Source organism: Andrena cerasifolii, chromosome 8 (genome assembly GCF_050908995.1).
Source record: "Andrena cerasifolii isolate SP2316 chromosome 8, iyAndCera1_principal, whole genome shotgun sequence".
In the NCBI taxonomy this organism is placed as follows: domain Eukaryota; kingdom Metazoa; phylum Arthropoda; class Insecta; order Hymenoptera; family Andrenidae; genus Andrena; species Andrena cerasifolii.
This window is the reverse complement of record NC_135125.1, coordinates 13,505,196-13,532,287: the sequence shown is the minus strand read 5'-3', so window position 1 is coordinate 13,532,287 and position 27,092 is coordinate 13,505,196. Positions and strand designations below refer to the sequence as shown.

The 27,092-nt window shown below is 45.5% G+C and overlaps 1 protein-coding gene across 2 annotated transcripts in view; it reads right to left on the bottom strand.

Moving 5' to 3' along the window:
* Hr4 (nuclear hormone receptor 4) overlaps positions 1 to 25,587 on the bottom strand; it is a 185,004-nt gene extending 159,417 nt beyond the window's left edge. For both annotated transcript variants that reach the window (XM_076819113.1, XM_076819115.1), the window contains exon 1: positions 24,697 to 25,587. The gene's annotated coding sequence lies outside the window, so the exon portion shown is untranslated. The remainder of the gene's footprint in view (positions 1 to 24,696) is intronic.
* Positions 25,588 to 27,092: the final 1,505 nt, after the last annotated feature.

Genomic DNA, 27,092 nt, shown 5'->3' with positions numbered 1-27,092 from the left:
TTGTTATCCGACAGGAAGGAAAGCGTGGTCGAGATTAAATTCCCTCCATTGGCAAGGTTTAGGTTGCTGCGCCTCGCGCCTAACATTCTTCCGTTCCATTTGAAGGTTAAGGTTCATCTAATTTCCTCCAACGATACACTATCGACGACGAGTAGGAACATTTAACACGACAAAATTAAGTTCAATTTCTATTGCAATATTCTTCGTTACTAATTCTACTAATATTTACATCTAATTAATCTGATGTAACTTAAGAATGCCCATTAACCCTTACTTAACTGATACAGTATCCAGTTAGATACTACACACCAAGCTACTTATCTTATTTAGTATTATTTCTTAAAAGAAAAATAAGAGGTCCAATCATATACATAATATTTATCCTACCCTATACATAAATTAAGTTACTATATTACAAGTTACCAGTCAAAATATTCACCATATGTTCACACAAAACACTTTTCTCGCTGAGCACTTTCTGCCTTCCCTCATCCCTTACAAACCACCCCATTTCCCTCCCAAAGTGAATATATCAAAAATACCTAAATTATCTACAGAAGTCCCTCACGTGACCCTGAAACAATTCTTTTCTCCAATACTGTCTCAATTAATTAACCCAGTATCCCTTTCCACCCCTCGAGTATTCCCCAAAATAACGGAACCCTGCCACTTTTCCCAATAATCAAAACTCAGAATCAGTCAAAACCCAATCCAGCCACAATTTCCTGGCCAGCCACCAATCGTGTCTATTTCCCTAAGCCCATTACCTTCCACGAAACAATATCCCAATTACGCCCTGTGGCTCGGGGCAAGATGTCACCCCAGTGAGCCTCCTCGTGGAGCAAGAATACGTCTGTTTCGGAAGGGGACCGGGATGGCCTGGGCCGTCTTTAGAATCGTTGGACCAAACCTTCCCCGTGACACCCGCCAGAAAGATGGCAACGTTCGGCTCCTTTTTTAAGCCCGCCGCTTTTTCTCGCCGTTCGTTCGGCTTTTAATAACCTCCCACGCGTGAAAGCGACCGCCACGCGTGCGTGTGCGTGGATGCTGTACAACCACCGCCACCAGTCAATGACCCTGCATTAATGCCGAACGGCCATTTGCTCTTTGCACCGCGGCAGAAGTCGGCCTGTTACAGGGGCGACACTCGCGACTTCTCATCGTTTCCCGCGAATTTTCGTACGAGAATATCGCCCATTGTTGCGCCGGAGACGCTTTGGGAGCGAGAATCGCTCCCTTGTTCCCTCCGCCGACCATTCAACCCTCCCCCGAGTCTGGTTTCGGTACCTCGAGCCCTTCGCGGGGATGAATTTCCTTGTAGGAAGCTTGCTCGTCGTGGGAGTACATATTGGCAGGTGTTTCTGCGTTTTTCATTGTGTTTGTTGAATGTGAAAGGAGCTTTCTCGGAGCTCAGCGGCTTCTTCGCGGGTGTAACGAAGAGGGTGGCCAACAAGGAAAGATCCTCAACTCGAAAGTTAAAAAAATTAAGAAATTTTGAATGTATGTAGTAGAGGATATATAAGTATGTAATAGGAAATTTTTCTTCGGTCTCCAAATTCACTCTAAGGGGGTGAAATTGAACCCTGAAAATTCGGCTATTTTCCGATTTTCTGTTAGAACTCGCGGACTGGAAAAAATGGAAAAAAGTTTTCGGATACGACTTACTTCTTTTAATTAGGTCTGTCATTTTGTAACTTACAGTTCGCGAGTCGTAACACGCAATCGGGAAATAGCCGAATTTTCAAGGGTTAATTCGGACACCGACAAAAATTGCGTAATACAATTTTTTAAATTTCCGGCGTGGGAAGTACTGCGCCAGGTAGACTTTGCAATTTATTTTTACGCTTTGGGGGTGGTTCTTTTGCTGCGGTTTGTTAGTACAGTGGAGTATGTGTTCTTTGAAGGGTAAAATTGAATGGAAGTTATTACAAGATATTTAGTTTAATGCTGTGGCTTAGCACATTCCGAATTCTACTGTCTCTTGTTCAATGGAAGCACTCATCAATATTTCGTGCGCGTTTAATCTTCAAAGGGAAACCGAGTAGTTGCATGGCACAAAAAAAAAACCGAATTTATAATCTCACTTGGCATTATCAATTCGCAAAGAGCCTCGACACTCCAATAAACAGAACATCTACCGACAATTTTTTCCTCAACTGCTTCACCAGATTCCAAGAAATCTTGACATCACAAAGCAACTTACTCGCATAAAATTAACACTCTGCGACGCCTTTCCTTTCCTTCCACTCTGCAGGGAATGCATCTTTACGAATTAACAAGTTCCAGCGAAAAAAGCAAAGTTAGCAAACTCAGAAATGAGTCGCGAAACCGTCCCCTCGCTTGTCATCCCTCCGAAGCCATCCTCGCGGCGGATTCGCCACCGGCTTGGAGCAGACTTCTTCCTCGTCGGGGTGTCCCAAGCGTGGCCGCGATCGCCGCGGAACGTTACATATCACTCGCGCCGGATAAAAATACACCGTGGGAGCGATGACTCGGGCATAAAAATACATCGAAATGCAACCGCGGTCCGCGTACATTCGCGCGTATCTCGGGACGGGGCCTCGGGGCGCGAAAGCACGCAGGAGGAGAACGGGGGAGTCCGCCTGAATGGGACGGAGCAGAATTTACGAGCGGCGGACAGGCGGCAAGGAAACCGCGCCGATCAGGGAAGACGGAAATTTCCATGAGGTCGCCAGGCTCGGCTCCTCTTCGCTCGGGACACTTGCTAGACACCTGGCAAGGTGAACCTAGGCAATGCGTTTCGATACGCTTCAAACTTCTGATTCCCGATACTTCGAAGTGCTGGCAATACCTATTAAACTTTTTAAAGCCACGGCGCTTGCCTTTGTTCCTCAACTTGTCCAGCAGCAATAGCGAAACTCGTCAAATAGAGCGCTCTCCTTTTCTTCCCCGGTGGCTCGACGCGTCTCGATTTCAATACGTGTAATTCCGTGCAGGAAAAAACGAGGTACATTCTCCGATCCGGCGCGTTACTTGTCTTTCGTTTGTCAAACGATACGGAGATTTATCTACCTATATCTACGAGAGAGATAACTTCTCGCTGGAGAAAGTGTATCAGTGTCAGCGACCCCGCTGTGTTACGTAACATCTACGACTTATCCTCTTATTCATCGCGTCTTTATTATTAACGAAACACAAGCTAATGAATCCGCGTTTCCGAACGCGGTGCCTGCGAGTAGACACATACACGCTGGGACTGCTGGAGAAATTCATTATCACAATGATTTGATTTTAAGTGAAACTACTGGCACCACTTTTTTACATGGACAAAATAATTTCTTAAATTTTCCCGCTAGAATATTTTAATCTGTGCAAGTCAAACCACAATCACATTAGGTCTCCATAAAAATATTCTTTCAAAATTCTCGCCCTAAATTTCGTTTTCAAATTACCAACCAAACTTTTTTAAAAATCGTAAGAACATTCTCCACGTTTTAGGTGCCTACTCGCTTTCCCAAAAATCTATGCAGAACGGTATGCGTGTGAACTGCAGACTTGCCAAGATAGTATACGTATGAAGGGAAACATGAATGAGAATGTTGAAAAATTAGAAAGAGGTATACGCGAAGGGTGATAGCATTGATGCATGAACCGCGTCATCTTATTTCCACGCGCATTTCCGTTTCGCTAGCGACTACTTTCGAGGAAACGAATCGCAGGTGGCAGACTTCGCGAGCCAGCAGCAGACGCACTCTCGGATGGCTGAGCGCGTTTTTATCTTCCATCACGAACGCCTTCTCCTTTTTCCTTTCTCTCCTACGCTGCCGTGAAACTAATTTAGCTACCGAGACGATGACTGCGAAAAAAAAGCTGCCTCGATCGGCCCCGCCTCGCCCCTGGGACGAAATTGCGGCGGTAACGCGTAAATCCCGTGTTTTAAAGGCAACCGGGCGCACCTCGTTCTTTAACCTCGCGTTGCCGAGTTTTACGCGACAATAGCACAGGGAAAATTGAACTTTTAGGTAATTGCTGGATTTCAAAATTCTTTTATAGGACGTTTACGATATTAATAGCAGAAAGTGATAAGTGGATTATCGTCTAGCTCCTGTTGGTACAATGTTAGTGAAAAGAACAGCGTGGAACTCTCATTTTTACATGTCGTCGTAATAAACTTAATATGTGCTGCCTTAGGCTTTACGTATTACGGTAGTATCACTGGTTTACTCTGGGCATCTCCCAGATCTGTGGAACATAAATTTTGAGACCCTAATTCTTTCTTAATTATCTTATATTTATTACTGTTGACAGTGTAAAAGTTTAAACCGTCCTTTGACCACTCGACACTGTAAGTCCACGATGACAAGGAAAATACTTTAGTCAAGCATTTTCTTTCAAATGTCGTTCTTGAAAGTTCTCCTTTTAGGAACTCATGCCTCCAATTAATCATGCCTAGTTAACTGTTTTCTAGTCAATGTAATTCCTACTCCAGGAAGGTATCCACCATTTCTGAACTACTTAGTAATTTATTCAAACGAAGCTTCTTCAAACTTCAACATCTCTCCCATCAAACTCGAGCCTCCAAAGGAATTATGATTCACGTCTAAACTACCAGTACTCTTTTCGTTATCATTACACTACTCCAGTTTTCAAGAATCATCTATGCATATCTAACACCCTCGGCCACGCACCCCTCCCTGCGATTACCCAGGAAGAGGGAGCCCTCGCTTCGTGGATGCCGCAAGATTAGAACCTTTAGTCTTCGGAGCACGAACTTCGCGGACTTTGGAGCCAGAAAGTTTCTCAATCTTTGAAGAATCCTTTGTACCTCGTTAACCGAACTTCGCGCTCCTACTTGCCAGGACTTCCCTCTAATCGTTTCGTGCCTCGTGAGAAACCATTCTCGACTCCGCGTTACATCCATACCGCCACGTTTGCTTCATTAATCCTCGCATTAAAGCCGACAACAAAGCACAGGATCCGTGATCCTCCTCTATAACGCGGCAGAAGCCAAGATCCCCAGGCCGTTCGATTTCGTAGCCGGGGAAAAAGATGCCACGGCGGGTCAAGCCGACTCTTTATATCGCTGCGGCGGATGCAGGACTCTGGTGGGGCCGAGTGCATCGTCCTCGGGGAGAAAGTTTGCTGCAGCGGCGTAATACGTGATCTAGCCCAACCTAGCCAGACAGACGATCGTGCCAGCTAGGCCTAGGATAAGATTGGCCAGGATTGGATCTCGCTCGAAGCTACGGTCGACCGGCTATGAGGAACGGTTGTGCAACCCGGTTGCAACCGCGCCGAGCGCGCTGCTCTTCCGAGCCACGAAAAGTGAAATGGGGATCCATCGGGCACGCGCTCGGCCGCCGTCGTACCCTCGCACTTCTTCCCTCGCTTTGCCCATTTTTTTTTTTCAGCTGCCACTTTTGCCCGCTCGATAATGTATTCCACGAAGATCGCGGTCGATCTTCTTCCGGCTGCAAGACGAATCTTGGAACAGCTTTGTTCGAGGAATGGAGCTTGAGAAAGTAGTAGGGAGTGTGTGCAGAATTGGAACAGGTAGTGGAAGTTGGGGGAAGATGAGCTTCTGGGGAAGAGGACGTCGAAATTGTGGAACAAGATTTATTGGGTGGGTGGGCTTTGTTTTTGACAGGATGTGGGAAGATGCTGATGCAGATAGAATTTTTTAAATTGTGTTTAATTTAATTGTACGGTATATTCAGGAAAGATTTGACAATTTTACTACTGGTGCTTGATTTTTGTGTACCTAATATGATCTAGTTGGAAGTACTTAAGTGTTAATAATTGAGAATTAAATGCTGAAGTTCTGGATGATTATTTGTCATTCTGCGATTGTTTCAGAAGTGTAAATAGGAATATAAAATAACATATAAATAACAGTTATTGGGGAAACTCGCCTGTAATGGGATTCTGCAAACCATACCTGAATTTTCTCTATTTTAGAATTGTACGTACATACGTCAACGCGGGCAACAGCTTTCAAAGTTTCGCGAGCACTTACCTTCAAAATTTATTGAGAATGAAATTCGTCAGAAAGTCCGAAATTATTTTCCACCGCTGTTTCCAGCGAATTATTGAACAATTCTCCACGACTGGCAAAGTATGAATTTCAAGTGTTCGCTGCAACGTATTAAAGCCATATATTACAATCAGCTTCTCTCGTTGCAGAAAAAATATTTCCGCGAACGAAGGAAAATGTTTGTGAATATTTCATCAATAATTGGGCGCAAACGTAACAAGCATTTAATTTGAAACAACTGATAACATGTTTTCGCCATTAACGTTGAAAATATCCCGTCGAAGTGTGTACTAATAGCCGTCAATAATAAATTACAAGCGGCAGACATGACGCTGCACGCATTTTCATCGTTAATTAACGATGGATACGATTATTTCCCAAACGTCTACGAATGCACCGGTATTGGATAGTTTCAACTGTATCGAATTTTTGCGATCAGTCAACTTTACGAATACCACCGAGTCTATTACCGTTTTAATTTTCCGTTTCCAGTGAAGCTGAAAATTCAGATAAATGTTTGCATATTAAGCAGTACTATTTATTCAGAATTTTTACAATCACTTTAATAATACTTTACATTATTACTACTAATCTAGATAGCCACTGTGTAAATTGAGAAGCGAAGTTCAACTTTTACAATTCATTTCTCACTTCACAATGCTCTTCTTCCAATTTTAGCCACACAATGAGAAGCCCAACATTTCTCAAAACCGAATACACCATATCCCTATCAAAAGCATCATGCTTAAAAACATCTTTACCCCCTGAATTTCGATCCTTTTTCAAGCCCACGTGCTTCCAAAATGCAACCCCAACTTTTCTCCACGCCACTTGGTTTTTTTTCCACGGAAATTTGAAACAGCTTGGAATTAGTTCCGTTGCCAACAATAACGTTATGCAGCGTTTATTACGAGCTCGAGGATCCGTTTCGTGGCGCGCGAGCACGTTCGTCACGATCTCCCGCTGGACGGTAGAAGAAGGAAGTCGTGCTCGAGCGCGAAACACGAACGTAAGAAAAGCCCCCACCCTATCGCACCTGTAACCCAGTTAATTGTTCGAGCTAGTGAAGCTTGCACAACCATTGTTTCGTCGAGATTGGACGCGGCGATAGCGGTGTTTTTCATAGCGCGTAGACGCCAGATCACGGATCTACCGAGCGTGCGCCCCGATCCCGCTGGATTATTCTTGGGACTGTTTCGCGGAGATCGACGCCGCCGATAAATTCGAGAGAACGATTTTATTCCGCGTACGAGAGCCGCGAGTAATGTCATGGTCGATGAGGCCGCGCCCTTTAGTGATACACGGGGAATTGTTTAAAGATCGCGGCGTGATTCGGGGGAATCATGATTTATGGATCAACGGTAGCTCCATTGGGAACGTTAGTAGGTAAACAGTCGGACGGACGATAGCCGGTTTAGGTGGTGGCTGAAGATGGAATTAACACCGTCGCTTGTTAAGTTGAATGAGTTTGTGTGGATTTCGTTTGGCGCAGAGCAGGGTTGAGCATTAACTAAACAAACAGTTATTTAAATAACCGATTAACTCGGTGGAAGGCGCTACTGGGTGAAATTTACCACAGAGGCGCTAGTTGCGAAAATATAAAGACTGTTTGAGTTTTTGTTACAATTTTTTAAAGAACTTTAAAAAACGTTTTAGGATATTTCATAAATTTTCTTTGATTCTTAAAACACTGTACTTTAACATAAAAATTACAAAGTTAAAAAAAAATATTCTGAAACCGTGGTTTTTTACGTTTCAATTTTGGGTATTTTTCACCCGGTAGCGACAACCTGTGTTACAATATGGGGTGCGCCTCCCGCCGGGTTAAAGTTACTTTGACTTTACATTATTTGACGAGTAAAGTTAATTTTTCTATTTGTCGAGCGTTTCAACTTCAGCGTCGAATAAATTTTTCAACTTTAACTTTAACCGGGGTTAACTTTATTCGACGCATGGCGAATAATTTTTTTAACTTCTATTCGTCATTCGAAATCTTATTTAAAGACAAATTTTGCCCTTCTCTGGTGCAGAGTAGTTGGAGGCTAAGGCCAGTCCATAAGGATATGGTAAACATCAGGTAAAAGGCGGACACGCAGCGGTTTTTACGATCAAGTGAACATGTTCCTTCTTATGACCATCTTTGAGTCTGCGACACTTCTCTTTAGTGTTTGAACGCAGTTCACTATTGCCTGTAGCTTAGCGAAATTGTACACGAAGCAGATATTCTGCTTTATGAATTTGATATTCCTCAGTTTCGTTCTTTCCTCTGGTGATAGGTTTATCTTGAGGAATTCTCAAGTCTTGATGAATCGATTTTCTTGGTTCTTGTGATTAGAATAAGGGATTTTTTGTTTAGAAAAATTTGAGTGGAATTAATAATTTCGTTCACTCGCGAGTTAATTGTACGATCAAACTGTCGACGCGAATGCTAAAGGAGGAAATACATGTCGATGCATTGAGATGCCTTCGAAGGCGAATGAGCCAAAGTCGGAGGACGCAACGTGGAAGGAGCGTGGCTAATGAACGTCTTCGGGACGCAGAAAAATCCTTGTCGACAGGACGAGTATCCTCTGACAGCCGCAAGACGAGCCAGTGATTTATGGCTCGCTTTTAGATCGCCAGGATCTCTCTGGGGAGACATCCAAATTGAGGTTTAGAAAGTAAGACTGCTGCGAGCGGAGACTGATTCTTAGCGATTCGACAGTGTTCCTCGTCGAGCTGGCGAATCGCTGCGAATCCTACAGACCAAACACTACTACTTAACTACATCTAATTGCAGCGATAAGAAACTCTGCTGAAATTGATATTGAAATTGAAAATACCTAGGATGTTGAAATTCGTTCACAGAAACATTCTTCCCTTACACTATCCTCCAGATAGATTTCAATCACACCTTCATTCTCGCTACTTAATCTCCACTAAAATTTATCATTTCCACAAACTATGAACCAGAGTACCTTCCACCGCTTGCACAATCAAAATCGACTGAACATCCATCGCACTACCCTTCCCCTGCAATTCAACCGTAATGCACGGTACCATATCACAAATCCATTTTTAAAATATCTCAACAACTCTGTTCCAACCTAATCACCCCCTTGCCATGCATGCCCCTTTCATCTCACTCCGTCAAGAACATCTTAAGGGTTTCAGTCTTCGTCGGGCCAGTACAGCGCTTAAAATCCCGAAAATTAATCGCTCTCTTAAGAAGCATTCAGACATCTGGAGCCGTTGCCCACAGTCTACTGGACCTGGCGTTTCACCGAAGCTCCTTCGTGGCCGAGAGGCGCTAGTGAAATGGAAGTGAAGCGAGAGTCGTGGCACGGGGAGTTGCTCGAAAGAGGTGAAAGTCCATAGCCGCACCATAACCGACGGTGTATTCCGCCATTCAGGGGCCCTCGTTGACTGGACACGGCCGGTGAACGAGCCAAAGTCCAGCCGCGGCTGGGCTCGCTCCACTGGCTCTTGGAGTAGCGTAGACGAGGATTCCGCTAACTTACTCATGGTACCGCTAGCCCACGGTTATTCCGAGTTCTCTGTGCACGTCTGCGCCGGCAGATCGCCATGCTGATCCGCTCTGTGCGTGGCTTCCGGGTTTTCCCTTTCCGGCTCGTGACTCACGGCGCAGCGACGGGGCATTCAATCCATTCTCTCCGGAGCTTTCGATCGATTCGGGAACTTTCGGTCATTGCTCCGTTTCGAGTCGCTTCGAATGCTGCTTCGGTGGTTCCGGGGCAGTCCTCGATAGTTTTTTGGCGGGGCTCGGGATTGTCGAGGTATTTTGGTAGATTGAAACTTTATTGAATGTCTGACGGTTCAGGAAGCTGTGAGGAATATTTCTGCCAGAAATGGCAGTGGCATTATTCTCGATGCAGGCGGATTGCGAAATGGTCGAATTGGAATTTGAAGATTTAAAAATTATCAAAGAAGCTTTCCTCTCGTGTCTACGAACGTCTAATCGACTTTTAAGGAACAATTTTTCGTGAAGGAGTAACTGATAAAAATGGCGATATCACTAGAATATAAAGATCGCGGTATTGCAACACAGTGAGCTGGTATTATTTGCAAAAATTCGTTCCAGCCCGCTGCTCGCAAGGAGACAAAGATTTAACAGCAGCCTAATGAGCTTTAATACAATTCTCATCCCTGAAAGTTCCATTTACTGTCCACTCATTTCTGCCAGCAGAAAGAACCACCGTTCCCAAGCAAATGCGTTTCGAAAATGCCGGTTCAAAGAACTCCAGCTCTCGAACGGATCACGCGATAATCCGACCGCAGACCCCGCTACAGTTACTCACGGTACCGCTAGCCCAAGGTTATTTCGCATCCCGTATGACGCACGCTGGATCGTCATGGTGCCCCATGCACCGCGGGCACCCTGTTTTCCCTTTTGCCGTTCCCTTCCGTGGGATCCCCCGAGGGTGAAAGTGGGATCGGCGCGTTATTGAAACCGGGAAAAGTGACACGCTGTTTTCCACTCCTCCTGTTCCCTCCGCGACGTTTTTTTTTTCTAACGAACTTACGTGTGCCGTGCCTAATGGCTCGTGCGGTAAAAGGGTGACTGTTCGATAAACGAAGGGTGAAAATCGATACCGCCCCTCGCCTTGGTGTAAGGGGTTATCAAGGGGAGGAATATTATTCGCGACTGTCGAATCATCTATGGGGTAACACGATCGCCCGGATAACTGATGGGGTTTTACTAATTTAGTGTCTGTTACGGTGGAGTTTGAATTTAAATAGGATTTCAAGAGGCTGGACGGGGGTAAATCTGTGTGTGGAATCGGTTTTAAATGAATTTCGTTCTGTTTGTACGTTTATAACTGAATTTACGCAGCATTTCTATAAAATGATTCGTGTCTAACTTATTTCGGCCAAAATAGTGAGGTACGAATTGTTGCAATAATATTTTTTTTATAATGTTTCAATATTTTTAATATTTTTTGTAGTTTCTCCAGAGATTCCTGGGGTTAAGTGTTGGGGCGAATCGGATATTTCTCCCTTTCGGTTTTTTATTTGCAGAAGAAAGAGTTTTAAGTTTGGTTTTGTTTTTTATTTTTAATGTCCAAGGCAAAGAGGTACTGGTTACAAATATATAATACAGAACTAGTTTCTTAATGTTTAACTATTATTATTTTACCATCATACACGAAGTGCTCCAACTCGCCTCGGTCGACGTTACTAATAATAAGAGAATTGTAACTGACAACGTATTTATTCGAGTGACGCAATAATTATTTCCAGTTCGTAATGCAATTATGTCACACACGAAGGTGGTGTTAATGTATGTGTTTATGTGAACCCTGGATAGAGTCGAAGATTCAGTCCAGAAATGAGTGAGCCAGAGAAGGATAAACTTCGAAAGTAGAAAAAATACCGATCCGTTCCACGTATGGTTGAAAGTCGATAATTGATCGATTCCAATTTCACAGATCCTCGAATTATAATTCCTAAGGTTCCCCGTTGCAGCGGGGCAAAGAAAATGAATTTCCCAGGTGCACTCGATACGGGCCTGCGAGTGCAACTCGCCTCGTTGCATCGCGTCCAGAGTGCTTTTCAAGTTCGTAATTACTAGAACGGAGACGGACTCATCGAAAGGACGAATGGCAGAAGGAAGATGGAAGGAGCAAGGGGGCCGAATGGGAGAAGGAGAGACACGGGACGTATAAATCGTCTGCGGGCACACGGGCTATGGGAGGAAGACAATGGAGGCACCGATAAAGCGCTGATGACACGACGTAATCAAAAGTCACGAATTATCCAGCATGCATAATGCACGATCGCGGCTACTGCAACATTCATGTGAAGCCGCGTGAGGTCTCATGCCGAGAGCCGAATTTTCGCGATTCTGAATTTCAATGCGGGCCTAACAATGCTCCGAATTCATCGCGGGGAGGGGGAAGCGCGAACCGAACCTGGCTCCGATCTCCTACGAGGATTTAGGGATGATGGTATTAAGATTACCGATAGAATCTTGCTAGTTGCGTGAGTACTTGCAGTAGAAAAAAAATAGCTGAAGTTAAATAGATCTAGTAGCAAACAAATTAATACAATATGGTTGTTTCTTAATGTATTATTTAAACAAACGGATTTTTTTTAAATTTGTTAGCACAGTTGTTTCCATATTAGAAAATACCCAATTTTTGCACTTACACCGTTCTCCTAGCTCTGGTACTTTCCAAGACATTCGACCAAATATGTTCCTCACCCTCAACTTTGAGGGCTGGTTTCAACCCTTCAACATGAATGTCAGCCGATAAAAGAAGTACGTGCCAAATATTTCTGTAAGAACTACTTTCTACCAAAGTCGCATCAAAATCGGTGAATATTACTTCGATATGTTCCCTTCTGTTCGAATAATCTTGGAATAAAAAATTCGAATAAAACGAAGTTATTCGAGAATAACGAATAATCTTTAATTCAACTAATGCCCAACTCTGCTTGCACATGATTACTCCAAGCGTAGATGCTATAAAAATACAGCACACAGCTATTTACAGAATTTAGATAGGTACTATCTACTTAACACGTTCCTAAAGACAAACTAGTTTACCACGTTTAACTGTTAATCAGATTTCAAGTCGATCTTTGCAGAACATACCGAATGCTCTGTATTGACAGTAACTATGTTTATACTTTGTCTACTATGCACAGTTTTGGGGTGGTTCCACGTCGATCCCCCCGATATTTTAACCAAAGGTGTATTTTCCAAACCCTGCTCCGCTAAAAATGCAAAAGTCTCCAACTCCAAGTTGCGCGTCTTCCAAATCCCTCCAAAGACAATATCATCGAACAAAAATTTCCCCCGCCCCCAAGCTCCACGACTTTTGCGTCTCCTCGAAATCAATTTCCCACCTGGGTCGTCGTGAAATCTCGCCGACTGATCTCCAAGCAAATAGAAATCCGTAAGTGATCCATCTTCGCGATTCTGAGACTGTCCACCCGAAAATCTGGTCCCGATTCTCCTTTCGACTTTCAATTACCCTTCGAGCGGATTTCCAGCGGGGGAGTCGCGCGCGGACCGGTCGTATGCATTCCGTGCGCCTCGATAGGCCGTGAGCGCGCCATATCGACGCCTTGTTCGCAGAGGGTGAAGTTCTTGAAGGGTTCTCGAAGACGGATAGGGACGACGACGGTTTCGTGCATTCCTGCAGGCAATCCCCGCGGAGGACGGTGCCGAGGACGGCTGGGGGCGAAGGGGCCGCGGAACACCATGGGGTAGAAAGCCCGACGAAAGTGTTTTTACACGCGGGAGGTCCTAAAAGCTTAAAAAAAAAAGAGTGCCGCGGAGGGAGCGCGCGACGCGCATACCCCCGAATTTCCATCGCAGCCTTTGGGAGCTCTGGACCTGGTAATTATTCACGTGGCGGGGATCACGCGACGAGAGAGTCGCCGTGGTAATGAATGAGGCGCGTTCGATCGTGTCCAATTGTAATTTGTAAGCGGCACGTTCGATCATTAGGGGGTGAATTGGTCCAGCTTGCCGGTCCTTGGAAAATTTCAGCATTCTTGTACGTATGAATGAAACACTCGTGGCTCCGTGTGATGGGAGTAATTGGGAGATACAAGGTTTCAGTGCTTTCAGCGTGGTTTGCTGCGAGCAATACAATTAGAAATTGAAGGGTGCGAACCCTTTGATAGCACGAAGTCACTGTAACACAGGATTCTCCACCTCGGAATATTATTCTGATCTTTGCGGGTGGAACGTCCATGTTCAGTGCACCCTTAATGGGATTACCTAGACCGTTTTTACATCTCAAACTGTAAGTATACTATAAATAACTGCGTATAAATTTGCGAGGGATATAAATAACACGCGTGGTTCTTATTTAACTTAAAAATATAATAAATATGTAAGAATTACAAACTGTACACTCATGCGCAATAAAACACTGAACAGTAAACATAATAGTACTAAGTGGAAATAAGCATCGAATGTCGCCAGCTATTGACTCAATAATGAAAAATAATTATAAAAGCAACTGCACAAAATTCGCGTGAAGATTTTAAGAATCATGCCCCTGCGCATAGGATTCCTAGAATTTTCCTACTGAATCTGAAATCGTTTCAGAAAATATCCTCCAAAAGACCCGTTGATTAAAAGACACTGCTCGGTGAAAAATCGTTGGAGGAAGCACGATCGTAGAAGTCGAACAGATTCATCTTGCCTGCCAGGAGTCGTTGATTTGGGTCTATTGTTAGATATCCAGCTTCGCCATGATTCTCTTCATCAATGTTTCGAACTCTTCCCGGTGTCGCAAGCTTCATCTACATTTCATCTTACACGACCTATTGGCCAACGGCGCTTCTGATATTCAGTCTGCACGAGTTTCACAACGCCACGGTGAAGTATCGCCGTGCAATTGCGACGTACCGAATTGAATTAATTGCGAGCGGCCCGATTCTTTTCGGGCACGCGTCCCACGGCAGCGCGATTTATCGTTTAATCAGGGAATTATATGAAACGCGTTTAACTCGCACTCCCCGCGAGATAACAAGCTCTCCTACTCGTCAATTGCGCGCTCTTTCTTTTTTTGCTGCCGGAAAACCGGTGGAGGGAAGCTTTTTGTTTGCAGATTGGCAAGCTTTTGAAATTTCTGTGCAAACAGTTTGGTCAAAGTTAACTGTTTTTAATTAGACGTTGAATAATAACTGATGAAACGCGGTAGTAGTTGGGCGGAATGGATCACTTGGAATTAATAAGCTTTTTATCTTTGATTTATAATAGGAAACCTTTTTTGCAATGACAAATTTGATTAATATCTTTTGCATTTTGTGTTCATTCAGCTTGAAGCTCTTAGAATTGTTTTGACATCTCCAAATATGCTTCTTTCAGCGCGCGATATTTTCTAAATTTAATTTCGAAGCTGGTACGAAGGGATATTCAATAACATTTAGAGGCACAGTAAATGGAAATTGCTTTCAAGCCTGAATATTACAAATAAACTCTGGTATTCTATTGTGACTGGATAAATTCTGATAACACCAAGTCTCGCAAATAGATTTTGGGATATTATTTCTTCGTAATAGATTCGTAGAATTTACATGGAATATATCGACATTGGAAACAATCTTCTCGGGAATCTATTCGTTTCAGCAAGAAGCTCGCAGCTACTATGGAAAAATTCGTTTGCCACGTTCCTTTCGCAGCGCCGGCATGATACTTAAATCAAGTCCCAGAATAAAACGTGTCGGGAAGCGTGTCATTAAAACACATTCCGTTAGAAGGTTTTATCTGGCGACAGCGACCCGTTCACCCGAAACGGCAATTAAAATTAATTGTAGCAATAATGGTGACCTTGTAGCCGACGTATCTTCATACCGTTCGAAGTAAACGGTGCTTGATAAAAGAGCAATCGTGTGGGTGGCATTAAAGTGAAGCGAAAGAAACATCTTATCTCCTATCATACAATTACAAATCCCAAAGTGTCCTTATGCTTTCACACCGTAGCGCACTTAGGATTTAATCTTAGGGACAGCCGAGTTGAACGGATATAAATATTTTCAATGCGGATACAATAAGATTCATTAGGTGAATATAAAAATTTATTTAAAGCATAAAATCCAGTTTGCTTTTCTATTTAGGCACAAAGTTTTTGAATCACTTCAGCAGAAGAAAATCAGTGACATTTCTCAATTGAAACTCATACCTAACGCGTTTCATCAAACTTATATAAAAAAGCACATACTATTACTAACACTATTTTCCACAAAAATTCCCCAAATATCTTAACCCTTTAACTCTCATTGTTGCACCGGTGCAACACTCATTTGAAAAGTGCGTAAAATTCTACCGCCTGCTTGTAGGTATTTAACTTTTCTTAGCAACCATCCAGAGTTTTCCTGATGGTTAAGTACGCTTCAGCGTTCTTGTTTTAGAAAATCAAACATTCTCTTCATACTGTGGATTATACTGTGGATTATGAAAGAAAATCGATATTTTCCATTTCAAAATAACAAGATATAACGTAGGTAAACGACATTTACTATTTTTTTTTTGCTATTCCGACCGATTGCAATTTTTTAAAACGACGAAACACGTCACTTAGAAAACTAATTCTTCTACCTTTTCAAAAAAAAAACATGTCATTTGGACCTATTCTAAAAAAGTTATGCGATTTTAAAAGTCGCAAACTTTCATTCGTCCACCACTGTATACCTACGTTGTATCTTATTATTTTGAAATGTAAAATATCGATTTTTTCTCATAATCCACAACATATATTAGAAGAAAATGTTTGATTTTCTAAAACAAGAACGCTGAAGCGTACTTAACTAATCCTCCTAGCTCCACAAAAAAAACCTCATATCGTTTGGACAAATTCTAAAGAACTTATACGATCTTAAAAATTGCAAACTTCTTTCGTCCGCCACTGTACATCAGTCTCACACTTTTGAAATAGCGATTAAAGAGTCAACTTAGGCAGATCCACCCCTGAAAAAACCATCTCACCCCCAGGAATGATTGAAAGGGTTCCCAAAAACCAGCTTGCCATTCCCCCGAATTTCTGCCCGAGTAAAACCTCGCGTCGCTGTCGAAGATGACGCGAGAGCCTGCTCCGTTTTCGCCGGCTGGCGCGAGCCACGAAGGCAATGGCGTGGCCGTGCAAGCAAAGCCGATTACATATGCGCGCTCTCGATCGGAGGATGATAGCGCGTCGCGGGCGCTGTCAGTGCGGGGGCGCTGTTCGCGGCGTTGACCGCGCAGCGGTGTGTGTACGTGTGCGCGCGCGTGGAGGGGGTCGCGAACGAGGGTTGAGGAAGGGATGGAGAGCGCGTAGCGCGAGCTCGCAGCTTGGCGAAGGGTGGGGCGAAGGACGGGGTGGGGGTTCGTTCGGTGGCAGCAACGGCGTGCTCGGTGTCATTGCCTCGACGCTCGGGGCGGCCAGTGACTCCATCACTGACCTAGTGCCGACAGCGCACGAGCGCTGCCGGTTAGCGCCGAGCGTCAGGTCGTCGACCTCAGTCGGCCTCCAGCACGACACACACCGATACTACGAGTAGCGCCCCGCTACCGTACACATCGCGCCTTGTCCTTCTCTTTCTGCCTCTCCTGCCCCGCTCAACGCTGAGTCTCACTCTCTCTTTCTCTCTCTCCTTCTCTCTCCCCCTCCCTCTCTCTCTCTGTCTCTCTATCACGTGAGCGCGTCCTCCTCGCTCGATCTGTTTCGATCTCCCGTCTCTTTCGCCGAGCTTCTTCTCCCTGGCTTTCGATCTTCCCTAGCGCGCGGCCCGCCCATCACGCTGGGTCCCAAAAACCGCGGAAACGCGCACGGGCAACTCGAGGGGCGACCGCGACGGGTCTTTTCCATAGAACGGGCCTAGGGACACGGCGAGCCGTCCGACGCGAAAATGAAATCGAGACGCGTCGGTTTTATTCGGCGCAAAGATGAGTCGCGCCGGCCGGCGTGTGTACGCGGTGGTTTTTATGACCGGGGGTCTGTTAGTTTCCCTGCGATCAGAGGGCTAGCTGTTCCCCTGTTGAAAGGATTGTGAAACGCGACGCGAAACGGTCGGATCGACCGGCTGCGACGCGGTCGCCTCGTATCTGATAAGCTACGAGCACGAAGAATCGTCATTACTTATTTCGATAACCGTGCAAACGTCGCGGCTATGGATGTTCTATTCTCGACAGTCATCCGCTGCACGGTCGTTGTATCGATCGATTGGCTTCGACGTCTTTCGTTTCGGCCTCCAGTCGAATCAGCGTGGCGGGGATTGTAGATTGGTGCTAATACGTATTAAGTAACACTGCGTTTAGTACGTACGCTGTATTTGGCATCGTGGTCATTTTGGCAGTGGCTTGTGTCCTTAGGGAGAAGTCTGGTGATAGGTTCAACGGGAATTTCAGATTCTCCATGGAGGTTTTAAATACTCATCAGAGAAGTAGATTGCAGCTGTACGTGTTGAATTCGTTTACTTTGTCATTTGCTTCTAAAACTCAGCAATCTAATTTTTTTTTACGAAGCTAGTTTTAGCATGAAGTATTTTAAAATTACCAAGATTACATAGTTCAATGTCGTGCTCTTGACATAAGTGTGCAGATAAAGTATCGATAGCATCTGGTTATTCTAAATGAAGTTGAAAATAAAATACTTCACTAAGACCCTGGATTACTTGTACAGGAAATATATAGATTACAAAAATAAATGTTGGCTAATAAGCTGTGCTAAAGGAGTGTTTAATTCGAACATGAAAAATAAGTTAACAGGATAGTGATTGCTGCATGTTATAAGGTGTATTTATAATTTACAAAATAAGTATGATAGCGGTGACTTAGTGAGCAAATATTTTATGCTCTTTTTTGTGAAATTTGAGTTTTTATATGCAGCAAATAGTTCTCGACTGTTTCTTTATGCTGTATGAAAATCACATTTATATCTAAGTACTTCATAAATTTGTCAGAAATGAAATTTTTGTTCCTCGTACGCTTAAGCCTGCTTTTCTCGAAAATTTTCAAAGTGGACATACAATATCTCTTCAAAACTCGTGTTAAATGAATTATATAAACCTTTAAAAGAATTTAATAACTAAAAGAAAATGCGATGTAAAAAATATTACATAAGGTAGGGGAAAGATGCGAGGGGTTGTAACATAAAATCTTACAAATTCTTACACTGGGAGAGGGAGGGGGTAAGCAAACGTCCACACTACCCTTACATAATTTAAAAACGCCCCCTGAAAGAAGCAAAGTTCTTTGAAATACCGATCTTGCCACCGCGGGCCCCATTTTCCTGCGCGATGAAATACGCGACTCGAAGATACCCGATGAACCAACTTCCGGAACAGCTTGCACCGAGCAGCGAACATCCGCGACAGGTACAATGAGATTGTAAATCAGGGCTTTGGACAGGTATTGAACGGTTCGTGCCGTAGGAAGTATCGTTGACACGCGTATGAATCATTACAAGAGTGGGCGCTGCGTACCGCGGCGCGTGAAAACAGAGAACGGCGAGGCGGAAGGGTGGAAAAACGTTTGCCAGTGTGGCGTTTCAGGGGCGGTGGGAATTGATTCCGCTGGGTAATGAATGAAGGCGACGCACGTCGACACTTAATCGCCGCGGCGACAATGGAGCGCGAGGAAGTCGCGGGCCTTGAGTGCGGTGCTGCGGAGATCAGTCACGCCCGGGAATTTTGAACAGTTTTCTACCGACGCGCCCCGATGAATCGTACCGGTCGCACGGAGCACGGTAAAAACCGAGCGTATTCATTAGCCCGTGATACGCGTGACTGTTGTTTCCGGGGTCGGTGTTGCAAACGCGGAAAGAAACAAGGTGCCAGGAAGAGGAAGCTTTAGCGCGAGAATTTGGCGAAGACAGAGGGGTATTTGGAAACGCGGAGAAAGCTGAAGCTTCCTGTGGGGATTTCTGAATGTCCGTGAAACACAATCACGCGTTTCTTTTAACAGAAGAAAATTTCAGTCCTCTTCAAACGACGTGTATCATTTGATTTATTTATGCGGTTCGTAGAAAAAGAGGTAATATAGGTGTTCTTAATTAACCTTTAGAAGGCCGAGCTGGCCACTACAGTGGCCACCTAAGAATTTGGATACTTTGCCGGCCATTTTAAGTAAATACAATTTACAATTTCAATGAAACAATTCCCGGCTCTCTAAAGGTTAATATATGGGACCTAATTTGAAGTTAAATCTGTGATATTTGATACTCCATTCAACTCGTAAGATCAAGTGTTTTCCAGCGCAACTTATTAATAATAGAAATAATAGAAAATAATAGAAGTACATACTAATAATCGAAACACTATACCACCAATTCTATTTCAGCTATTAATATTCATCTCCACATAGGTATCAAGAATACGATGCTGAATTTCACAATTCTAAGAATCTCATGTTCCAGCAGCCCCATAGGTGCCCACCGAACGCGAACCTAATCTATCCCCGGGTTTCTTCTCAATCTAATTACAAGACACGCGAGCGACACACCTCTGAATGGTTTAATCCACGTTCCTTTTCCTAACATTCGTCTTTAGATTTTTCAGCCGCGGTGCACGGATTCACGGCTGCCCCGACACAAATACCGCTAGCTAGCATCCTCGATAACGCTCCGCGGCTGGCCTTCTTCGATGGGGTCATTATCATTCGAACCGAGTAGTTTCCCTTTTCTTTTTCATCGTCGCCTGAAGCGCCCCGTTGTGCTCGAGTTATTGTCGTTATATTGTGCGTGGAAGTAACGGTAGTCGATCCCGCGGTCGGACGGAAAATTATGGTAAGATATACGGGATGCGTCTGCCGAGCGGGTTTTGTGTACTTGGGTGCGCGGTGAGACCGGAAGCGAGATAAATGGGCCTTGCTGTACATTCACAAACGAGCCGTTCAGCGGGCGAAACACTTTCCAACGATAGCGAGGAATGTTCGACCGAATCGAGGCGTTGTACGGGGTGTAGCGTTTCTTCAAACACCGTGTATTAATGGCTTGTAAACGTTGCAACACCCGATAGCGGCACTGTAGGCGCTTTCGGCTAACGTCGCGTAAGTCTGCCATCCTTCTTGCGCGGGTTCGTCGAAAGACGCGAAGTGGCATCGATTCAGGGAATTGTGAAATTAAATGTAAATCATTGTAGGGTTATTCATCTTTTCTTTGGTAGGATTTTTATGGTTTGTGTCAAGGATTTTTGATATTTTTAATTACCTGGTAATTTTCCTAGATTTTTTATTAAAGTGCTTTTTTTGGGGGGGTTGTAATTCATTTTTATAGTTCAGATACAATTCTTTGTTTGAGAGATGGGTTTCTTTTATAGCTCCGATTTTTCCATCGAAAAAGCAGTATTTCTGATCCGCAGTACTTTAGCATTTAATTAGCATGTCCGCTGCTATAGTCACAGTTCAGTTAAAATTGGTTGAAATGTCAAAAGCAGCGGGATACTTTTTAGTGACGAAATAATTTAATCTACCTAATTCGATTCTATTAGAGAATTATTCCTATTATTCCTCGAGACTAAGTAGATACGTCAAGTTCTTGACATTTGTCAGAAACGTGAATAATTTTCATTTGATTTTAGTTCCATTTTAATAGAACCTCCCATTTATCATTCTACTCGATCGAAAATCAGAGATTAAGTTCTCTAACCTTTGGCAAATATCGTCCAAATATTTTGGCAAATATAATCCTTCGACAACCAAATAGTCACCGATAGCCGCGACTTTCCAGTATTCACCGTAATCCAACTAATTCAATATATGTAATTTATGAATACAAAATTTAATGTACTTTTATTTTATTCCCATTGTTATACTACAACTATAGCTTTATATATCTATACAAGGGGTACGCCAGTTATATACCCATTTCCAAAGGGTGCGTGAAGCATGAAAGGTTGGAAAACACTGAACTAGTTAATCCATAACTAATCAAACCCCACGGTATAACTACATACCACAGGCTCTCGACTTCAAACATCATCCACTCCACCCACAAAGAATCGCGTAGCTCCCTTTAAATCAGTATCACCTCCTCAGTTTACCTTCTCCTACAAAAACACCCGAACTATTCACCCTCCTTTCAGCATCCAATATTCTTCCATCTCTTCAGCCACAAGAAAGAGTACTTGCATCCCCGCTAAAGAACTCTTCCCTCCCACCAGCAGGCATCGAGCATCCCACTAAAAAGTCCCAACACCCCCTCGCCTGTTCACCCATTAGAGCGTGGCCATTTCCCTGGTCGATGTGCTGTCAAAAGGGCGGAGAAAAGTCGCGAAAGTCGCCGCGAGAAATGTGTGCAGGTACACGTAGCGCCACGTGCGCCGAGATTGGCACGCTCCTAACCTACCCCATTCGTTAACCTGACCCGTGCCGCGATTCCTCCGCAGGTCGATTCCCATCGAGCGTGGATTAACCTACATACGCGCGCGGGCATTTCTGCGGGGCAGGCATACACGGCGCGTAGGCGCTCGTCGATACAAAATTAACCAGCCCTCACCCTTCCGCCGCAGCGAACGTTCCAGTCGATACGCAAGCTTCCCCATGGAATCCAACGCGACCTTTTTTTCACCCTCGCCCTAACGACGGGGCTCTCTATCCTCCCCTGGAGTGTGAATGAATGATAGAACCGCATTACGAACAGTTCCACCGGCGGGAACGTCTCAGTGGTCGTCGAGCATGGAAGGTGGTTGTAATTGGAACCTTTTCCAATTTCTAAAGCAGTTGGATGGAATTAGACACGCTACTTGAGGGGGCGAAGGAGTGATAACACTTCGAAAGTTGAATTTTCAGTTAGTTAGAAATCGTTCCGAAGGAGAGGGTAACGCGATGTCTTCTCTTTTTGAGAAGTGAAGAAGACAGATGTGGGGATGTTTAATATTACAATGTTTTATGTAACAATGAACCCGGTGCAAATAATTGACGACTAAAGTTGGCAAAAATGTCCCAACGCTAATTTGTCACAGAGCAGCTCATTAAATGGAAGACAGTAATAGAGCTATCAAAGGTGCGTTTATTAAGATTCACCAAGGTTACAGTTCAACGCGATTTACCCCAAAAAGGGTCACAGAGAAATGCTCGTTGCAGGTCGTTTAGCCCTCTAAATCCGGCGGCGGTGCTCGGAAATGAATAAACGCTGATGAGCGTCCCAATTCTTTACACCCGTGTGTCGCTCTTTCGAGACGAAACGAGCCGCATTGAAACGTAACCAGATGAACGTCGAGTGCGTCTGCGGCGTTTTATTTAAGAATCTCGGCCAAGTACATATTTTACCACCCAATCCGGTCAAGTCCACTCGCTTTTGTTACGGCGCATCGGGCTCGGTGGAGATCCGTCGAAATCGACCGGAATCACGTTCCTCCCTCCTGCGAGTTGCAGATTCTCGAATTCCTATATCCAGCGTTTCCGTTCCACGCGCAACTGTTGTGACTCGCGGCACCCACTGTCAAGATCACTGGACGGTCGCTTCGGCGATTCTTCGGATCTAATCGCGGCTCGAAATCGGGGGAAGGTGATCCGAATAATTGCGAATGGCGGGCCATTAGTAATTAGGGAAAGAATTGGCAAGCACGTCCAGGGACAAGATGGCGCGAAGAGGGGCGACAGAAGTGGAAGAACGAGAGGTTCGGAGACGTTTAACTCGCCAGTCGGCGATCATTTGGCCGGGAAGAGGTCGCAGATTCCCTTTCCACGGGAAGGGAAACGCTTTCTTCTCGAGGACGCGAAAACGAGTCGGTGGAAAGAGTCAGTGAAGAAGTGAAACTCGATCCAACGGTACGAGCGAGCCGCCTAGAGCTCGTTTCTACCCGCTTCCTTTCCTTTCTATCGCGAGAGTGAAGTTCCTTTCTGCACTTTTCCGCGGCCCGCAACGGTACATTAGGATCGCGGCCGCTTTTTCCCCACCTTTCCCTCATCGGTCTTGGATAACGATGTCGTTACGCGGACGAACGAAATTTCCCGGGATCGTCAACCCTTTACGATCATCGGCTCGACTTTTTGTCACCCGAGGTGTTGAAGATCATTTCATTAGTCGCGGTAGCAAGCGACTTCGGCAGGGGTGGGGAATTAGCTAAGTGTTACGGCTGCAGCAACGGAAGGGGATCTCGAGCAAAGTTTCGCGAAGAGTTACGAACTTCTAAGAATGGCCCTTCCGACTGGTAATCGTAACGCAAAGCTCTCGGACTCTGAACCCTGACTTTCTGCACTTGAAAATCCTACATCACCAACGTGTTTGTACTTCCCTAAGAGATACAAACTACCCCTTGCATAACGCAAGCGTAAAGACACCACTTTCTTCGTCACCGGTCTCCGAAATGGCGGCAAACGCAGGCGGTAGCGGTTCATGGAAATCGCCGGAGGATGCGAGAACATTGCATAAGGCGTTTCAGTTTCTTACATAACCTCCCTTACGATAACCCATTACTATTCTAAAATCATAAGTTCATAAAACCTGAAGGGACTCCCACAGCAGACTAATAGTAGAGCTGTAATTATTCGAATATTCGAATCTTAAATTTGAATTCTCTGGTATTCGAATATTCGAATCTGAAAATCTCAAATTTGAATTCTCTGGTATTCGAATATTCGAATCTGAAAATCTCAAATTTGAATTCTCTGATATTCGAATATTCGAATCTGAAATGCGAATTCTCAGATATTCGAATATTCGAATCTGAAATGCGAATTCTCAGATATTCGCATATTCGCAACTCAAAATCTCAAATTTGAATTCCCTGGAATTCAAACATTCGAATCTCAAAATCTCAAATATGAATTCTCTAGTTATTCGAATATTCGAATCTCAAAATCTCAAATGCGAATTCTCTGGTAATCGAACCTCAAGTTTAAATTCTCTGGTACTCGAATCGCAAATTTAAATTCTCTGGTATTCGAATCGCAAATATAAATTCTCTGGTATTAGAATATTCGAATCTGAAATTTGAATTCTCTGGTATCCGAATACTTAGATTATTCGAATATTCATTGCCGCCCTAACTAATACCAGCATATCGAATACCGATACACTAATTCCTAAAATACCCCTCGGAACGTGAGAGAATCCGCGAAGAGCGCACTATCTAATCATCCACCGATCCCGGGCATTGTCCACCCCGTCCGGTCATCGCGCGCTAAGGGTGACGGAGGATCCAAGCGGCGGAATGCCCAAGATCGAACGTGGATCGGCGTGGCCGCATATGCTACGTGCGCGCGTATCCAAATAAATAGGTGTATATATATATATATATACATGTATGATGGGACTTACATTTTTGGTTCGTCGATGATCGGCCATCAACGTGAGCGCCAGCTGTTCGCGTAGCTTGTATCCCCCCACCGGCTGTTCCGGAAGTGCGAGCCTGGACGACACCGGGCTGGGCTATCGCGCTGGCCGCTTTTCAGCTGCTCCCGCACCTGCGTGTCATTCTCGCGGATGATCTGCGGGGACCTGTCGCCCAGGCGACCTCGAGGTGGATCGCTAGCCAGGAAAATCGTAACCGTCGATCACTTTCACTCCGCGAACGCGCGTTCCCTTCCGTGTCACGATCACGGCGACTGACGGCGTGGGAGGGCGAGGAGGGAGGGCCGACGAAGCACGTGAAGAGGAACAGCAGAACGACGGAAGGTAGACGCGAGCGAAGAGAAGAGAAAAGAAGAGCACGACGAGGAGCGAAAAGTGAAGTGAAGAAGTGGGGACAGAGGGAGGAGCAGGAGGAGGAGGAGGAGGGAGGAAGAAAGAGAGAGAAAGAGGGTGGGAGGGAAGACGACGATGACGTCGAGGAAGTAGGGAACGGTAGCAAATAGGAGAAGGGGGAAACGCGTGGAGTGCCGGTGGATCGTCACAGTTTCACTTTTAAATTCCTCGAGGCGCTCGCTCGCTAGCCGCTCTCCACTTGCTCCGCTCCGCACCGCTGCGCCGACTAGGTCGCGTGCGTGTTGTGTACGGGGGTTACCGTTAACGTGACGCGGACGGCCCACGGTAACGTCACAGACCGCTCTTCGGAGCCGCTCTTCCTGCTCGTACGCGAGCTCCCGGTTAACGAGCTCCAGGATATCGGCTCTAGGTGGCACCGAGCCGGACGCCCACCTACCCCGACGCGGCTGTCCGCCGATCGTTTCGGTGATCAGTTGGCGGGATGACTTCCTCGGCGTTCGCACTTCCGCCCTTGCATAATACCGCTACTCTCTCCCCACCCCCCTTCGAATCTTTCCACAAGTCCCCTCGCCGGAGCCCTTCCGTTGCCCCGGCCACCGTAAACTATTCTCGCGGCTGGATTCCTATCCCTGTTTCAAGGAAAACAGAGGCTCCTGCGCCGCGAATCGACGCCAGACCATCGTTCCACGCGCACTAACCGCCCCCGGGCTTGCGCCCCATGCTTCTCCTCTCTGGGTTAATGGCTCGCCGGAGCGTGCAACCCGCTCATGAACGCGAGGCAACGCTCAGCTCCTTTCTCTCTCTCTCCGCCACCCCCGTTTCTCAGTTGTTCGTCAGTCTGGTCCGTGCACTACGCGGACACACGGTGTCGCGACGCTTTCGAGTACTCTCCGGCAGCGGTGGTTCGCGGTCATCACAGTCCAGCATCGGGCTCGCGCACCAGCCTGCCCTCATGCGTCCGCTCCGTCGAGCTTGCCGGCCGTCCGTCGCGCGTAACGGTGTCCGTTCCGGCCGCTGGAACCGCGGCCCGCGAGGATCCCTCCTTGTCACGTTCGCTGCACGAGAGGAAAGGGGTTGGAGCCGCGGGGCCACCCTGGGGCCGCTTAGCGAGGGCGACTAGAGCGTGAGCCGTTCGACACCGGTCCCTCGGATCAAGGGCTGGAATGGATCGCAGCTAGCTGGCTGTCTACTTTGGCAGAGGATCGCCTCGTCGATTTCCCGCGGACGTCGCTGCTCGTTTCTCTCTTTAATTCTGTATCCTGATTCGCGCGCGCGGCTCACGCGAATCCACCCTCGCCGCGGTCATGCGAGCGAAAGGCACCGCGAGATCGTAACCCCCTACCCTGTCGAAGATCGGTCGCGATTCACCGTCGAGTTACAGCCAATTAGCTAACGGCAGACGGATTTTGGAGGCTCGCGGTGCAGGCGGATTACTGTAAGATCTTTGGTCGATTGGAAAGCGGTGGCAGAGCTGCCGAGCCGTTTCTATCGGACCGTTTTAAATTGTCTCTGGATCGATCGTAGGGGAGGTGCGTTTTTTTTTTATATTTCTGTGGAAGCTAGTTGCGTGAGAGCTTCTTCTGTAGCTTTGCGAAGCGACAGGGGGACATTAGTTACGATAAGGTTCAATCGATAATTGACTCGTTATCGAGCACAGTCGATGTTCAGCGGGGCAGGACCGCCAACCGTGCTCGACAGCCCCGAATTATTGCTGGATAACGAGATCAATTCGGTTAATCGCCGTTAGGTGAGCAAGCTGCGAGCCGATTTCAAAGGTCGTCTCGCTTGATACGCTCAAAGGGAAATCCCGTACTCTGAGAATGGTAAGACAGAGTCGGTACGTTAGAAGCTTTGGCGGTTTACTGCCGGCCGTGGAAATTGGAAAGAAAGCACGTAGGTACTGTCTGGTGTGTCGTTTGATCGAGATTATTCAAGAAACTGGTAATCTACTTAAGTGGATTGGAAATTAGGTACATTTCACAGTGGTTAATGTATCTGCACTGAGAAAG